Consider the following 19,151-nt stretch of genomic DNA (forward strand, 5'->3'; position numbering starts at 1 on the left):
TTTCAGGATTTTTTCTATCTCTTTGATTTTCTGCAGTTTGACTCTGATAGGCCCAGGTATAGTTTGTTTGTTTGTTTTGGTTTTTTTTCTGGCATTTATCTTGCTTAGTGTTCTCTGAGCTTCTTGGATCTGTGGATTAGTGTCTGACATTAATTTGAGGAAATTCTCAGTCATTATTGCTTCAAATATTTCTTCTATTCCTTTCTCTCTTTCTTCTCCTTTTGGTATTCCCATTATGCACGTGTTACACCTTTTGTAGTTGTCTCATAGTTCTTAGATATTCTGTTTCATTTTTGCAGTCTTAAAAACTCTTTGCTTTTCAGTTTTGGAAGTTTCCATTGACATATTCTCAAGCTCACAGATTTTTTCCTCAGTTGTATCCAGTCTACTAATAAGCCCATCAAAGGCATTCTTCATTTCTGTTACAGTGTTTTTATCTCTAGCATTTTTTTTTAATTCTTTCTTAGAATTTCCTTCTCTCTGCTTTACATTGCCCATCTGTTCTTGCTTACTGTCTTCTTTATCCATTAGAGCCCTTACATATCAATCACAGTCATATTAAACTCTACAAACTGTGCCTTTAGTTATGTCTTATAATTTTTTGTTGAAAGCCAAGCATAATATAGTAGATAAAAGAACTAGGGCTTTAGTGATGTGATGGTGAGGTGTGGGGGGGAGGGAAGCATTCTACAGTCCTATGATTAGGTTTCAGTCTTTTAGTGAGCCTGTGCCTCTGGGCTATGAACTTCACAAGAGCTTCTCAGTTTTCTCCCCCATTAAGTGAGACAGGATGGCTAGAGGTGGCTGGGGTTGGGTATTTCCTTTCCTTCAGGTTGGTTAGGCTCTGATAAAACCTTTATTGGTTAGGCTTTGGTAAAATAGTTTCTCTTGAGGGCAGGACTTGTTTAGAAGAGTATTTCAAAATGGTTACTTTTCCCCTTCCCCTGCTGGGAGCATGAGGGGATTTTTCTCTAATATTTACTGTGAGAACCTGGTAGAAGTCCTGGAGGTGAAAGCCATGAATGTGTGGAGGCTGTTCTATGAATGGACCGCCTGGAGTTTTTAACTCTCAGACTTGTCCACACTGAGTCTCCAGCAATTCATCAATTACAGTTCAGGTTTTCCTCCCCCAGGTCAGGTTCTTACTGTGGCTTCTGCTTATGGTAACTTCTGCTCTGGTAAGTTGTGATTCTCTGTATTCACCTGTCTATCTCTCCAATATTTGGGGTAGCAGTTTGCCCTGTGACCTCACTTCTCTGACAGATCTAAGAAGAGTTGTTTATTTTTCAATTTGTTCAGCTTTTTAAAAAATTTTACATTTTTAATGTATATAAGTACCATGCTGAAACCAAAACATCATTATTTTTTAAAATTCCTCCATGAATAAAGACCTGTGAAAACATCTTTTTCTTAGAAATTTTCGCTCAGAGACAAATGGTTGTGTCCACATCAGTAATTCCCATTAATAGACAATATCTCTAGGCCACAGATACATTCTTATTTTTGAGGATGGTAGATGTGTTAGTCAATTCAGACTGCCATAACAGAATACCACAGATTGGGTGGCTTAAACAACAGAAATTTATTTTTTCATGGTTCTGGAGGTTGCAAGTCCAAGATCAGGGAACCAGCGGGGTTGGTTTCTGAGAAGGACTCTCTTCCTGACTTGTAGATGGCTGCCTTCTCCCTGTGTTCTCACATGGCCTTTCCTCTGTGTGTGGGCAATCTCTGCCTTTTCTTATAAGGACATCAGTCCTATTGGATTAGGGCACACCCTTATGACCTTATTTAACCTTAATTACCCCCTCAAACCTTAATTACCCCTATCTCCAATATAGTCACAATGGGAGTTATGGCTTCAACATATCAATTTTGGGGGGACATAATTCAGTCTGTAACAGTAGATTTTATTGCCATTTGTTGATAAAGGATGCTAGAATGGTTTTGAGTGTTTAGGAGTCATGGTTCTAGTTTCCAATGTTAGAAACATAGTGGGGTGTGTGTGTGTGTGTTTGTGTGTGTGTGCGCGCATGGTTTTTTTCCTCCAAATTTTAAAAATGTGTTTTGTGATTCAGTTATTTCTTATTTGAGTGTTTTTAATTGACTGGAAAATGACGTTTAGATTTGTTTCTCAAAGTGTGGTTTGTGGGTCATGTACATCAGAATCAATTAGTGGCCTTGTGAGAAATGCAGATTCCTGAGTTTCACGATAGAATTATGAAATCAGAAAAACTAAACAACTTGGCCTAGGTTCATGCTCTCCAGTCCAGGGTTATTTTCCACAGCCATTAAAGGGAAGAGCCAATCCCTTTTGGGATACAAGCTTAAGTGTCATAATACTTCTTATGTGTAGTATCATTAAACATCCCCCAATAGCAGTGCCCAGGGGAGCATTGTTATTTCCTTTTCAGAACCAGTAATATGTGTACATTCTGTCCCAGAGAACCATGCATTGGCTCTAAATGCTCATATTTTGAAAATCAATTTTTGCATTCACCAAGTTCCCTCTCATTTCTAAATTTCTTATAGCGTTATTATCTTCTCATCTTTGTCTTCTATCTTCTAGGCTACTATTTATAATTTACCTCTACCCTGGATTTTAGACAGTAAATAAACATTTAAAGAGTGTGCTGAAAGTAGAGTTTACAAGACTGGCAGGGAGAAGAGGTTTTTGTCTTTTGTTTTTTTGTACCAAGTCAAGGAGCAAGGAAGAGCTGGGTGTGTCAGGGGACCATACGTGGTTTGACATGACTAGGACAGTGATTCCCAAGCTCTTTCTTCATAGTACTCTGGAACTGTGGGCAGCACTTTTTAAGGGATGAAAAGACTTAAGGCAAAACTAAATAAATCAGTAATAACCATAACTCAATTGACACTACACTGTAAAAATATTTCCCAGCATACATAAAAGTATCCTGGTTATTACACTGCTTAAGTGGTCAGGCTTCAGCAATGTGACCGTATTTGAGTAGTTTACTCCCCTGCTTATATATACTCAAGAGGCAGAATTGTTGCATATTTTTGTAAATCTCACTTTAGAATAAGCTTGCTTTGACCTCTTACTGGACACCCCACGTCCTCTCAGCCAAACATTCCATCTGACAGGCAATGGCAAAACACAATGCACATTCAATTGTAGCAACAGCAAAATTTGCACATTTGTCAAAACTTGGTGGTGTATACCTTGCAGATGGTTAGCAGAATACCTGTTGGGAAACACTGGGCTTGAGAAGAGGAATTATATGGGGCAATAGAGTAGAGGTGGTGAAAAAGGCAACAACAATAATAGTGAAGACATCCTCTATTTTTTGAGACGCTAATATGATCAATCTCTATTCCCATTATTTCTAATCCTCACAACTACATGCAAAGTGTTGTCATTAATCTCTTTCATAGGTAAGGAAAATGAGGCTTGCAAAGGTTAAGGATTCAAACTCAAATTTATTCCAGAGCCCAGGCTTTTTCCCACGTGTCTCTAAAATTGTGTGAGCCAGATCACAAAGTTCCTCATATGATATCATGCTGGGCAGTTTAAATACTATGGCCAGCATTTCCTAAAGTGCATCCTGTGAAATAGTAATTCTTCAAGAAGGGTAAAATTGTTACTCTAAATGAAGGGCTCTGGTGCCCAGATAGGCTTAGGAAATGCTGGATTTTATCAGCCATGCACACTCTTAGGACCCACATCTCTTGAGCGATGGTGAGTATGTATGACACCACTGTTTGGAGTTGAAGGGTATTCAGGGGCCGCGGAATAGAGCTTTTGAATGTGTGATGCTAAACTCATCCATTCAGAGATTGAACTCATGGCCTTAATCTCGTTAGCAACACCATTCTAGATCCATGCCATACCTTCCCAACCAATCACAGCGATATATCTTTCCTTTGCAGCTATATAGCAAATTCCTTAGGAAGCATGTTTTATTTTGCTTTTCTTTTTAAAAATCTCATTTGTTAAGCCAAATTATTCTAGAATGTTCAAAAACTGCTCAGAATTGCTATAGAATTTTAACTATATATTTAAATATAGAAATATATGTGTCTCTATACGTGTGTCTAAATACACGCAGAGTAAGCTTCTAACATTGATTTTTCTTTTTTTTGTGAGGAAGATCAGCCCTGAGCTAACATCTGATGCCAATCTTCCTCTTTTTTCTGAGGAAGACTGGTCCTGAGCCAACATCGTGCCCATCTTCCTCTACCTTACATGGGATGCCACCACAGCATGGCTCGAGAAGTAGTGCGTTGGTGTGCGCCCGGGATCCGAACTGGCAAACCCCGGGCCGCCGCAGCGGAGCACGTGCACTTAACCTCTTGCGCCACCGGGCTGCCCTGACTTTGATATTTTTAATGTGTGTGCTTATACACATTTATGAACATATAAGAAAAATGTTGGAAGGAAATATAGCAAAGGGTGAGCATTGATTATATCTTACATGGCAGGATTACAGGTGATTTTAATTTCCTTCTTTATACTGTTCTATATATTCTAAATTTTCAAAAGACTATATATTACTTTCATAAGGAGAAAAATATATATTTCCTATATGTGTCCTCATTACCTAACTAAAAAATTTGTTGTACTGGTTTTTTTTCAGTCCCTCCAGACATGTGTCCCTTTTGCATACTTTATTCATGGACTAAAATCCTTGTCTGACTTTCACAATGAAATCAGCTTCTTAATGCTGAGAAGAAATACTAAAATTTGCCCTGAGACTGAATGAGTGATCTTGAGCATGGCAGAACCTCTTTAGATGGTTTGTCTGTCTGTGTGTCTAGTGTGTGAGTGTGTATGTGTGTGTGTTTTGACTGCGTGTTGGGATTTGAATGAGCAGAAATATAAAACAAGAGGTAGCTCAAGCAAGAGATGGAAGGAAAATATATAAAGAAGAAGACAGAGAAAGGTACCAGAAATGAGTAAAACACAGACAAAGCCTAGAGAAGAGGTGGAGAGCAACAGCCAAAGTGAGTGTAAAGGTTACACATTCCAGAGCATGCTACAGAAATCCCAAATTACTGGATGCCAGTTACAGCATATTTCTAGTAGAAATTGGGACTATCTTTTCTCTTCCATATTATTTATTTTTTCCTTTGTTGCTAGTCTCCGTGATCCTTTTTATATAAAGTTTCCGTCTCTGTTGCTGTTAATATAAACTGTAGGTTACTCCATTAGACAGTTATAGTCCTATAACATAAGTTAATAAGTTTGAATTAACATTATTTTCAAAGAAGTACATTTTCAGCATACTTTGGTTGACTTTAGCCTTGTGATACAAACATTAAAAGGAAAAGAAATGAAGTAGTGATATCTCTAGGGCTATGGGAAATGCATTAGTTTGGGTTTATGTAGATTTGTGCAATCTACTTCTATTTTGCTGGTGGTGGTCCTTGTCTCCTTCTGGGGAGACTTGTACATCCAGGATCTTGAGCCCACATGAATCTGAAACTTGGCCTGCAGTGGCCTGAAATTATGGAGACCTGCATGACTTTCACTTGAAATCATGAAATTGCTTTGTTTCCCTTTAACCTACCTGACATGTCTAGATTACCGGTTGTCTAGTTACCCATTATTCAGTTTGCATGCAAAAATGCTTCCCAAATTTTTATGTATGAAGAAAGTAAGCTCTTCAGATTGAGGAATGGTGGTTTCTGTTTTTGTTAGTTATTAAATAAAGAGAAAGTTAATTATCATATTTGTAGTGTATTTCCTCTGGCAATTTTGGGAACAAAAACCCACTACTCTATATCGTTCTAGAAACAAGTTACTCTGGTCCCTGACCAATAACAAGTATTCCAAACAAGGGGGAAAAAGAGCTACAGCATTTAATGTTGTTCACATTCTATGTGAAGGCAGAAGTATGATCATACAGATTTATTTCACAACATTTAACGATTTAGTTCAACAAACATACACTGAGGACTTGGCAATATGCCTGTAGCTGTACTGATGCTAGAAATTCAAAAACAAGCCCAACATGACAGGTCCTTCAGAAGCCAAGTCTTGTGAAGAAAACAGATGCACAGATATGTAACCGAAATGAAAACTTAGCTGAGCTCATTTGAAATATAACGCAGATGAGGGAGCAACTGAGTCTTCGTTAGGGGCTTCTCCAGCTGTTACTAACCAACCAGATGTGCAAAACTGTGCTGCTTAATTTCCTTCCATCTCACTGAACTTTTCACGGTATGTTTATTCTAAAAATTCAGGTGAATTAAAAATATTTTAAAAATATCTTTGAGGGGTACATTTTTTTAAACATCTCTTGCACCGGAAACACCCTAGAACAGTGGTTTTCAAACTTTTTTTCCAACTGAATCTCTTTTCCAAGAGGACTTTTATGTGAAAAGTCAAAATGCAAATGCATGAAGGCAGAGCTACTCCAGCTTGCATCTCCCTCCACCTCCCCTTGCCTCCCGCGATGTAACTGTGGAGCCCAGGGCTCAGCAGGAGGCCTTTTGAAACCCACTGCCCCAGAGATCACAAAATATTTGATTTGTGTCATTCCCTTTTCAATTACATACTAATTTCATGTTGATTCTGATTTTTTAATGTTTTTTATATTTTGTGTATGTGTTTTTATAGTTATATGCATATTTATTACTTGTTATTTATTTTATATTACACAATAACCCTGAGGCATAAAATCCCAGAGAGTCAGTATAACTTGTTTTGAAAGGCAGTCCACTTGACATAACTAAAGGAGCCACTAAATGTTTTGATTTTGAGAGAAATCTTGAAAAGTAAATAGCACTCTCTAATTACATTTTTGAAATAATTTACAAGAAAACTGACATATTTGCTTTTCTCCATCAGAATGGTGGTGTTATTAATATTTAGAAGTCAGTGACTCCAACGTGGTTTATAGTCTGCAAATGTCTGTGGTCCCTTGATATGTATCCCTTCAATCGGTAGCCATTTGGTAATACCATGGCCAATATCACTTTCACTAGCCAGGGCTAGTCTTACACTTAGATGGAGAAAAGGATCACTCATATGTGGGAGACACCACCTCTAAGCCCTTCAAAGTACCTCCTCAACCCAAAACTTTCCACACTAAGTCCACTCATGCCTAAATTCGATAACTAGAGATTCATTCTTTGTGACCTTTCATGTTTTATTGACTGTGAAAATATTTCCATTTCTAAGAAACGGTGCTCGTGAAATGGTAAGCCATTTTGTATTGGGACTGATGTTTTTTAGAAACTTTCCTGAGTAAGATTTTGATCCAAAGGCGAATAGACATCACTAAGAACACTATATCTACTGAGTAGATTTAGGATGTCAGGGGAGACTGAAACAGCAGAGGCAAACTTGATCTATAGCCAGGGTATACTTATACTCTGCAAGGTGTATTACCTGTGGCTCTCCATTAAACCACATTGATTAAATATCAGCCAGCTGGTTTCAGAATGTTCTGCTCTAGATTAGGATTTCTCAATTGTAGCAGTATTGCTGGACTTGGGGTTGAATAATTCTTCGTTGTGAGCAGTTGTCCTGTGCATTGTAGGATGTTTAGTGCCTCCCTTGCCTCTACCCATGAGATACCAGTAGTACACTCTCCCCTCCCCCAGTTTGACAGCCAAAAATGTCTCCAGACTTTGCTAAATGTCTTCTGGGGTGCAAAATCACCCCTGATTGAGAATCACTGGTCTAGGTTAATCTGTGTTTTTTTTTTTCTCCCAGCAGCTGAGATCTAATCAGCATTTCTTCAAGTTCGTATTTAGCAGCTATATGTTTACTTTAAACAACTCCTCTCTCATCTCTAGCCTACTCTTCAGCTCTCAATTAGTATGATGACTCTTTGGGTCTGAAAAGTTTATAATTAACCATTACACTTAACCATTGTTACTAAGCATGATGTAGAGATAATCTTCACAAAATTGCTAAAGGCTTGAATAGGGAATCTCTCTGCTACTCAGTCCTTTGAACATACTGATCCATTATTTTCAACTAGTCTCTCAGATGAAGTAATGATCATCAAAATCTAGTTTCCCACGTCATCTGTCAACTCACATATTTGTGTGTGTGTGTGTGCATTGAAAAAATAACCTAATATGATAAAAGATGATTAGTTCTCCTTTGAAGATCTTTGGAGAGTTAGTGACTGATTTATTAGTGTCTGATTTATAACAAGTTGCTTAGTTTATGTTGTTGAGTTTAGGATAACTTGGACCTAACAACATTATCCTAATTACATTTAGCACATCTATATTCTGCTCAGAGGATAGCACAAACTCAGCAATAGGGCTACACTTTGGAATGGGCCAAATCAGAGTGTTCTAGGGATGAAAATGGGCCGCGCTGGATCTTAATTCAGAGAGACTGAAGGTTGACTTTCCAGGGGAAAACCCAAGTTATGGTAGAAAAGGCGAAAGAAGTTTGAAGTAGGAGAAGCAACGTCACAGAGCAAGCATAAGAGCCAAGGTTAGGGCATAAGCAGAGCTGGGTCACAAAGTTGGAAGCCAGGAAGAATGGGAATAGGTAAGGAAGTGTAATAAAGACAGATTAAGGCAGATGGTTCTGCATTAGTGTAGAGAACAATGCATGGATTGTAGAATCCCACTTCTACATGTGCTGGCTGCGTGGAAGACCTGAGGGCTTAAAGGGGCACAGGAGGACAAGACGATACTTTAAAACCTGGATTATTAACGCATGTACTCTAGATAAAATTCCCAGCCTAGTCATAACATGATTATGAGTGTATTCTAATATTCGTTTCTAGATCTCTTTTGCTGTTGTTAGTGCCGTCGAGTTGATTCCGACTCCTAGTGACCCTGTGAACAGCAGAGCGGAATGTCGCCAGGTCTTTTTGTGCCATCCTTTCACCTTCCATATCAGACAATGTTCCGCTGCTATTCATAGGGTTTTCATGGCCAGTATTTTTGGAAGTGGGTGACCAGGTCCTTCTTCCTAGGCTGTCTTAGTCTGGAAGCTCTGCTGAAACCTGTCCACTATGGGTGACCCTGCTGGTATTTGAAATACCGGTGGCATAGCTTTCAGCATCACAGCCACAAGCAGCTACCACAGTATGACAACCAACAGATGGGTAGTGTGGTTCCCTGAGTGGGAAACGAAGCTGGGCCAGGGCGGTGAGAGCACCAAATCTTAATCACTAGATACCAGGGCTGGCTAGAAACTAAATCATGGCTCTATAAAAAGCACAAGATGGACTTAAAGTAGACAATCATAAATTTTTGCTACATTTTTGGCCCTTAGAGAATAGCCTTGATAGGGTGCCTTCATCTCTAATTCACCTAGCCATAGGAATATTACAAAGTTTTCAGAACACCCTGCTTTTTGAAAATATATCCAAATCTTAATCAAAGTTATTGGCAAGCACAATATGTGACTCATATTATGCATCGTATAATAATTTGAAAAAAATTTGCTAATTCTGAAATACGTTCATTTAAAATTTTTGAGGATTGGTAAATGCATTCAATACAAGAAAAATTCAAGGAATATTGTTGGTTAATTGCATATCACAGTAGTTTGTTATAAATACTGTCACATCAATTTTTACGCAGTATGTTATCACACCTTTCATATTTGCTAGCCATGCAGAAGGAAAATAACAAAACTTAGGTTGAATCGTTTAGATGAGATAATGCCTGTGAACGAATTTAGCACAGTTCTTGGAATAAGTTGGTACTCAATGATATTTTTATTGGGGAAACTGAGGCAGGGAATGGCTGTCTCAAGTTACCCAGTATGATTGAGGTGGGGCCAGAGAAAGAATTTAGAATTCTTGTCATGAAATATGTTGCCTTTTGTTTGCTGTGTTAGACCTAGAAAAGGAGGCTTGTCTGACTATAATTTTTCTCTTTGTAGTATTGATCAATATGTTGATTATAAAATGGCACATACGATATGGCCACATTTTTGCCATTAAATGATAGTCATGCTTTAATAACAATGAAGCTTTGTCTACTATGAGCTCTTGACAATGTACTTAACATCTCTGAGCCTCAGTTTTCTCATCAGTGTAGTGGGTTACTACCACCTGCCTCATCAGACTGTTCTCAGAGTTAAATGAAAGACTGTACATACTGTGTCTAACACAGGGCTTGACCAAGAATATCTGCCCATGGAGGGAATTATAAGTATTTTATTTTAAGGCAATCTAAATATTTTTGGCAATATTTTAGTCAATTCATTAGGAAGTTTCTGCCAGAAGGTGTCTATATGATGTATTCAAACTTGAGAATTTGGTTCGTATTTTCAGCTTTTCTGATTAGACATTTTTAATGGCAACATCCTTGAAAAATATATTAAAAGCATTTTTACTCTATTTGCTATCAGCTTTCTTGTTATTTGGCAGAGAACATTATTTTACACCATCCCCTAAAGGATCCAAATGAAAGTAGATATGGCTTCTGAAAGTCTTGGGTATTTTTAATCTTCTAAGTCTTCAACCAATTGTCATTTCATTAAGGTGCCCTGCAGAGATGTTCTTTCACATACCATCATTAAGATGAATTGTGGCTCTGCTCTATAATACACATATTACCAGCTCAGTCCACATGTGCTGAAATTATAACTACAGACACGATTCCAGTTCCTGGAGAGGAGTGCAGAATCACAGCTGCTGTTTCAGGCAGCTTTGCTATCAGTTTTGAGTTAGAAAACCACCTTCCTGATAATGAGAACAAAAGCCCAAAATAATAATAAAAAAGTTGGCTCTTAGCAAAAAACAAGGATTGAAGGGAATATCAAAGATTATTTTTAAAAATTGTTTTTGTTGTGGTAAAATATACATAAAATGTAACATAACATATATGTATCATTTTAACCATTTGTAAAGTGTTCAAATTAGTGGTATTAAATACAATCACAATGTTGTGTAACCATCACCACTATTTACACCCCATACTTTTTCATCATCCCCAACATAAACTCTGTACCCATTAACCAGTAATTTCTCCTCCTCCTTACCCCCAGATCCTGGTAACCTCCATCCTACTTTCTGTGTCTATGAGTTTTCCTATTCTAGGTACCCCACATAAGTGGAATCATACAATATTTGTCCTTCTGTGTCTCGCTTATTTCATTAATCACAATATTTTGAAGTTCCATCCGTGTTGTAACATATATCAAAATTTCATTTCTTCTTATGGGTGAATAGTATTCCATTGTGTGCATAGACCACATTTTGTTTATCCCATCATCTGTTTATGGACACTTGGGTTGTTTACACCTTTTTGGATATTGTGAATAATGCTGCTATGAACACTGGTGTACACATATCTGTTTGAGTCACTACTTTCAATTTTTTTGGATATATACCTGAAAGTGGAATTCCTGGATGGTGTCGTAGTTCTGTGTTTAACTTTTTGAGGAAACACCAAACTGTTTTTCACAAAAGCTTAACTATTATACATTCTCACCAGCAGTGCACAAGGATTCCAACTTCTTCACATTCTTACCAGTTCTTGTTATTTTCTAATTTATTATTATTGCCATCTCAGTAGGTGTGAAGTGGTATCTCGCTGTGGTTTTGTTTTGCATTTCCTTAGTGACTAATGATGTTGAGCATTTCTTTATGTGCTTATTGGTCAGTTGTATATCTTCTTTGGAAAAATATCTATTCAAGTTCTTTGCCTGTTTTTAAATTGAGTTGTTCATTTTGTTGTTGTTGTGTTGCAGGAGTTCTTTATATATTCTGATACTAATCCCCTGACAAATATATGATTTGCAAATATTTTCTCCCAATCTGTATGTTGTCTTTTTACTTTCCTGATAGTGTCTATTAATACACAAAAGTGCCTCATTTTGATGAAGTCCTTTTTATCTATTTTTTATTTTGTTGCCTGTGCTTTTGGGGATAGCAAAAGTTACTTTTTAAAGTTTCAAACAGAACTTTAACATTGACTTCCAGTAATTAGTTTCACAACTTGCCTCCCATCTTCTGTCATGTGTTGCCATCAAAAATGTTTTCTTGGGGCCGGCCCGGTGGCACAAGCGGTTAAGTGAATGCGCTCTGCTGCGGTGGCCCAGGGTTCGCTGGTTTGGATCTCGGGTGCTCACCGACGCACCACTTGTCAAGCCATGCTGTGGTGGCATCCCATATAAAGTAGAAGAAGATGGGCATGGTTGTTAGCCCGGGACCAGTCTTCTTCAGCAAAAAAAAAAAAAAAAAAAAAAACAGAGAGAGAGGAGGATTGGCAGATGTTAGCTCAGGGCCGATCTTCCTCACAAAACAATAAAAAATGTTTTCTTGGTTTACAGGGTGCCATGACTGGTGGCTGTTCCTTTTTACAGCCAACAGGATTCTCCAAGTCACACACAATGGGTTTGTTCTGTTGACGACTCCTCCCGCAACTGCATATCATCTCATCCTCTCTGCTCTGTAACACTAGAAGAGACGAGGCAAGGTAAAGTCTGTCCATAATATTCAATATCCAGCTTACAGGCTTTATTGTTGTGACATATTCACGTATTAAGAACACCGCGCCTGAGGAACACGTGCTCAAGCTTGCTTTCATTCCTTCATTGTCAGAGATCAATTCTATTGACTACTTAGGGTGCAGTCAACAGAAGACGTGACCCAAAAGTCAGTGCTGAAAACCAGTTTCCTACTCTACCAAATATTTATGAAGTCTTCACTAAACTAAAGCTGATCTCAAAATATTAGAGGGTCCCGTTATTATCTCATTCCCAAATTTGTATCTTATTCTGTCATATTTCTGGTCCAACAGGGGGAATAATAGGAAGGAATGAACAGGAAAAGAGTAATCAAAATGCCAAGCTGAGAGGACATGGGAACCTAGGAGACCAGAAAAGTCAGTGCCAACCTCAGAAGCAGAGTGAATAGTCCAACAGTCCTTTGTGACCCTGGAAGACCAGGCCCATCAACCAGTCTGTCCTTTGCTTGGGGTTCTTATCAAATTCTGTCTCTAAGACGGTTCTGAACATTACATGCCTTGAAACTTAGACTGAGGCTTCATCCACAGCTGAGAGATGAGAAAGGCAAACACCATGTGAACATGAATAAGTCAAAACTACCACACCCATTGCTTATTCACTGACTGTAAAGACTAGTAAACATCTCTAAGGTATGTCATAACTATGCTCTCAATCCTTTTTTTTAGTACAAGTAAAACAGCCCAGACACAAGCAATACAGTTGTGTTTAAGGCAGTTTAATACAGTTAAAATGCAGTTTAATACAGATAGCTGTGACTATCTCAGCAATTATGTGGCAGTACAATGGCTTGAAGATCTGAACAAGAGGAAACAAAGAAATATCACCCAGGGTAGCCGTATTAGAGATATACAGAATAAGCATTTCTGGGAAAAGTATGGTTTTGACCCAAGAAATAATTTCACTGAGAAACTAAAGGGGCATATAGAGCACAATCAAATCATAGCCATTACCTTTTTCTATCAGGTGCCTTATGAACCTTAGCATCAGGATCTTTCCCGACTGTGCCCTGGGATACCTCAGGGATCCCCCACTCTGCTCACCGCCCACTGTCCAGGCCTTACTGTCTGTCTCCTGTTCTCTGGAGTAGGGGTTGGCAGACTTTTAAAGAACCACGTGGTAAATATTTTAGACTTTGGGATCCAAGAGGCAAAATCCAGGATATTCTTTAGGGATTTATATAACCATTTTACATATTTAAAAACAAAAACCATTCTTAGCCCGATTTGGCCTGTTTGCCGAGCCCTGTTTTGGAGAGCCGATCAATATATTATGCTCCACTGTGAAAGAGCAGCAATAGCATGTCATTAGCAACTAGGGTGAATCTGTCTATTTGGTGTTGTCCATTGACGACGAATGCAGAGCATTGCATCCTTAGAAGGGGCCCCTTCTAAGGATGCTGAAACCGTGAAAAGTTTCTATTCCATTAAGGTGCAGCTGTCATATAATGCTTTGTATCTCATTACTGATGTCTCAAGTTGCATAAGAAAGACTATTCAGAAATAACTGGAAGTTTCTGCCAGAGTTTGGGAAGGGTGAAGCTTCCCCCTTGCCATCCTGGCCTTATGAGAATATTGCTGAGGTGGAACATGACCATCTTGTTACTATGATCGTGCTACTGACCAACAAGCAGCACAGAGAGGTTATGAAAATGAATGAGATAATGTCTGTGAAGTGCTTTGAGCTCTTTAGAAGACATTTTCTTTGTAATTAGAAAGTAATGCTGCATTATTACAGTTATTATGATTATCACCATTATTAAAGGTAGAGCCAGAAGACACGGCCCTTCCAATGAGAAAAGTTGTGAATAAAGCTGAGCAACTCATAAAGGAAGTGGTTCATGCACCAATTATGAGCTTCCAGTTCATAATTACAGTGTACTGGGTGGTTTGACATGCACCAGTTTATTATTCATCCAGAGGAAGAACCCTTTGCGTGTGTAACAGCTCCCGAAAGGTGCCCAATATACGCCAAACACAAGCGGAACAGAAGAAAGCTCTGTGTGGCCACTGGGCTGCAAATTTGAAATTCAATTACTTATTAAGGATTGTCTTTAAATCTGCACAGAAACATTGTAAAATTTGTCCATGAAGAACTTTTATTAAGACAAGAAAAAAATGCAAGCATGAGTCTTACATGTGTGGACAAAAGGATGACAAAAAGAATCATATATTCATTTCACTCTGCCATCATATTAAACATGGATAAAGACTTTACTTAAATACTGCTGATGCCAAAATGTAAGAGTTCAGTATTACCCTCTTTCTTTTGTTCCAAAATGGTCATTTTATTCTGCCACATCTCTGGTCCTAGAGAGGGTAGAATGGGAAGAAATGAAAATCAAGGATAAAGAGTAATCAAAAAGCCAAGCTGAGGGGTTCACAGAGTCCTTGCTCAACCAAGTGCCAGTCCCTGATCCAAACCCAAATGGTCATTGGGACCATAGAAGAACATGTCCAGCACCCAGCCTATGCCCTCTCAATTTGTGCTCTTCAAACTCTGCTAATAGCACACTCTGAATGTGGAATTTAAGCTGTGGTTTAATCCAGAGCTCAGAGGTCTGAAGCTGGGAGATAAAATGCGTTACTGAGAACACCAGAGTCTCTTGTCTCCCTGCTTCCTGGGCAGGGTGTTCTAGACTGTCTTTGTGTGGACAGGGTTGGTTATTTACCACTTTCACACTCTGAGCAACTGGTCCTAGTTCCTGTAACTTGACCTCTAACCCTATCCAGCACACAGCCTTTCACATTTCCTTTCCAAGTTATCCAATCCGAATCTGCAGTTGGGCAACCATGTTCTCTTACACATAGTCACTGACGGGAGGAAGAGACATTGTTTAAGCCTGGTGTAGGGTGGCAAATATGCCACTGCAAAATACGCCACTTTGATCTAAAGGTTATTTTTGAGCTAAAGGTACTTAGAAAAGATGTCCACCCTATACCAGGAGGAAAGTAACATTCTCATCACCAAAGATGGGAAGTCGAAGTAGAGAAAACTCTGTACAAACAACCCTTATTAAACTTACCCTTATCTTCCTAGCTACTTTTCCACCATTAACTGCCCTGCCCAAGCCCCTTTGTTTTGTCACATTTTCATAATTTACTCCTCTTTGTCCAATTCAGTATATAAACGTTTAACTTGGTCTTTGGGTCCTCATTTCCTTCTGAGGGCTCTCATGTCATGTAAAATTTACATTAAATAAATTTGTATGTTTTTCTCCTTTTAATCTGTCTTTTATTACAGGAGTCCCAGCTGAGATCTTACAAGGGCAGAAGGAAAGATTAGTTTTCCTCCCCTGCACTGTGGTGAGCATTTTTACAAAGGCTAATTCAGAAAAATAAAAATTAATGGGTCTCATTTTTTTCCACTCAAAATAAACGTAGTTTTATTAAGTCCTAGAAGAAAAAATGTTTATATATATTCTACAAATTATATTGCTGACCTTATTAAATAAATGAAAGTCAATGAGAAAATTGGCAGAGCCTTTTAGACAATAAAATGTTAAAAAGCCAAGCATGTTTGAGGAGAAATCAGAAATTACATTTTAATCTTTCAACCCTTATATTTGTAAAGTGCCTTAGAGTTCACAAATGATGGCCACATGTCCACTCTCATTTAATGTTTGTAACACATGAAGTACATATTATTATCATTTCTATTTTTTAGCTATAGGAACCAAGGTTCAGAGAGGCAAACTGATCTATATAAGATCATATATCCATCTAGTGTCAAAGCTGTGGAGAGAACTAGTTTGTTCCAATATCGAGTTCATACACTGAGAACTTTGTTAGGATATGATTTTGGCTCCTATAACAAAGGCTCAGACAAGACAGAAGTTTATTGCTCTTTAATTCAATTGTCTGTAAATAGTCTGAGCTCAAACAGTCCCAGGCTGATAGGACAGTTCCACTACATTGAGGACCAGGCTCCATCTACCTTGTTGGTCCTCAGCTCACGGTTTCCATCTCATGGTCTAATCCAACGGTTTCAGTTCCCATTATCACATGTTAATTCCAGCCAGCAGGAAGTGGAGGAGAAAGGAAAGAGGGGCTCATTGTTTCACTCTAGGAGCACAGTCTAGGAGATGTATGCATCTTTTCTGCTCCCATTATCCAGAACTTGAAAACACCTAATGGAAAGCAGTCTTGTGCTCAACTAAACCAGGGCATTCTATTGACAAAGGACAAAGTTTGAAATGCATATTGGGGGACAACTAGCAGTTTTTGTCATTTTGAGCACTTATTGGATATCAAGAACTAGCTAAGATATTGAAATAGAGAAAAGAAGAAAACATGGTTACCTCCTGTCAATTTAAGCCAGTCTGAGCTTTCTTCTCCTCTGGTTAGATTTCCTCTCATCCTCAGCTAGGCAGGACAGCTTGAACCAGGCAACAAATAATAAGAATAGTGGTGCCCAGAGATGTCCACATCCTAATCTCAAGAACCTGTAAATGTTACCTTATATGGCAAAAGGGCCTTTGCAGGTGTGATTAAATTAAGAATCTCGAGATGGGGAGATTATCCTGAATTATCTGAGTGGGCCCCATGTAACCACAAGGGTCCTTATAAGAGAGAGGCAGGAGATCAGAATGAGTAATAGGAGAAGCGATGTGACTACAGAAGCAGAGATTATAGTAATGTGCACACGCCAAGGAAGGCTGGCAGCTTTTAGAAGCTGGAAGAGCCATGGAATTGATTCTTCCTAGATCCTCTATAAGGAAACAGCCTTGCCAAGACCTTTATTTTAGCCCTTTAAGATTCATTTTTAACTTCTGAACTGTAAGAGAATAAATTTCTGTTGTTTTAGGCCTCTAAGCATGTGGTAATTTGTTACAACAGCAATAGGAAACTAATACACTAGGTGAATGGTAAGGCCAGATGCCACAGCTCAACTCTGTGTATGGGGGAATAGCTCTGGCACCACCTGGCTGAAAGGCACATGTCTAGCTTCCTTATAAGTGATTTGGAGCCCCTGGAAGACTTTTCCCTCTTGAATCCTTTTACTTTGACATTAGGTCATAAGTCCTGTTATAAACCTGGGAAGGCCACATGTGACCTGGCAATCACTGTTCACTCACTTAATTTAAACTATCTGTGGAGGTTCCATTATTTGCCTTTCAATCATTTTGCACTAAAAAGGGCAAGGTTCATTATAAAGCTGCACTACCCATGTGTACCTTGCTTTCAGAGGTGAGTAGCCCTGTGATTCATTTTTTGGAAAATAGTAACTCACATAGTCTCAAAAAAAGAAAAAAAAAAAAGGAAGAAAGAAACAGAGAAAGATAGCCAACCAGAAAAGCATGACCCACGGTAGGACTATGTATCAGTGCGTACATTGAATTGCTGTGGTCTTTGGCCACTGTCATAAGGAACATTCCTGCCCCAGTCCTCCTCCCTCTTGCTTGAAGACACTGAAGGATGAGTCAAGAATGACCACAGGCTCCAGCAGAAACAGAGGTGAATGAACAGAGGTGTGGTTTGAATATTTCTAATGTGAGTTGCTTAGGGCTGAAAGGAATTATGCCCTGACCTTGTATGCAATGCACTGGATAAACACAGCAACTGAACCAAGAAATTGAGAATTAATTTGTCCTTATGGAGAGAAGCCAGAGTCAGGTGCTTCATCTAAAGACGCCAGTCAGCTCTTCTTGGTTGGCAATTCATAGGGAAAGACAGGATATAAAGGATATATGTATTGTAGCAGGTTTTTAAGAGGATAGTCAATCTATGTTGGGGCTGGATGTGGTTCAGAATGAATCAATTCCGATGACAAATATTTGCATTATGTTTTGGAATGAACAAAGCATTTTTATAGGTATTGATCTCATGTCATCATTGCAATAACTCTGTGATCTTAGTATCATCCTTCTGATTATAGATGAAGAACCTGAGAGATTAGGTGGTTTGTCTAAGTTTACTCAATTTTGACAGGGAGAGCCTAGGCCTGAACTCAAGTCTTCACATTCTGGGTCTGGGCTCTTTCCACTGAAACATGAGGCCTCTGCAGTGACATTCAGTGTGGTTGCACTGGTAAAGGTGTTTCAGTGCTCTGTACAGCTGCAGAGTCACACAGCATTCAGGGATTATTTTAGCTCTGCCTGTGCCTGTCGGGGTGGAGCTTGGGCGTGTCCTCAGACAGGTTGTCCTCAGACATGTTATCAGTGCAAGGGCAATGCTGACTTTGCACAATTTCTCTGATTGTCTTTCTCCTTTGACTCCAGTGCATCTATTAGCATACATCAGAGGCTATAGGACTTCTCCCAAGAAGCTTTGGTGACAGTTGTTTATATGTGCAACAGTGACCTATAAGTCAAGTAAATTCTCCAGTGCTACTGTAATCAGTGCGTCCAAGGCTTCATGAAGCTGTGCTGTTACTTCTCCTCCCATCTTCTCACTGCTACCTCCTTCTCAGCATTTAGTTTCATAGAGCGGGCTGGCCAGCAGCCCTGGCTGAAGGACCCATCCTATTCCAGGCACTCCTCATGCCGCTGCCATTTGATGTTTCCTTTAGAGCCCTTTTCCTTAACTTACATGTTTGTTTTCAATTTTATATTCTCTCTCTCTCTCTCTCCACTAGAATACAATCTCTTTAAAAGGAGGCTCTTTCTTTACATTATTCACTGTCATATTCCCCAAGGACTAGAATCATGCCTGGCGTGAGAAGAAATTCTCAATAAATACCTGTTGAGGGAATGGATGAGCTGACATACACATGAATGCCTCCAATT

The 19,151-nt window shown here is 38.9% G+C and overlaps 1 long non-coding RNA gene across 5 annotated transcripts in view; it reads left to right on the forward strand.

Annotated features, from left to right (window-relative positions):
• The window catches only part of LOC131395113 (uncharacterized), a 105,539-nt gene that overhangs the window by 77,218 nt on the left and 9,170 nt on the right, over positions 1-19,151 (forward strand). For 4 of the 5 annotated variants that reach the window (XR_009216276.1, XR_009216275.1, XR_009216279.1 and 1 more), the window contains exons 2-3: positions 12,230-12,375; positions 15,668-15,729. This is a non-coding gene — a long non-coding RNA (uncharacterized LOC131395113). Of the gene's footprint in view, positions 1-12,229; positions 12,376-14,491; positions 14,665-15,667; positions 15,730-19,151 lie in introns of all 5 variants that reach the window. The other variant, XR_009216277.1, reaches the window with a different exon arrangement.

Source organism: Diceros bicornis, chromosome 3 (genome assembly GCF_020826845.1).
Source record: "Diceros bicornis minor isolate mBicDic1 chromosome 3, mDicBic1.mat.cur, whole genome shotgun sequence".
Lineage (NCBI taxonomy): Eukaryota > Metazoa > Chordata > Mammalia > Perissodactyla > Rhinocerotidae > Diceros > Diceros bicornis.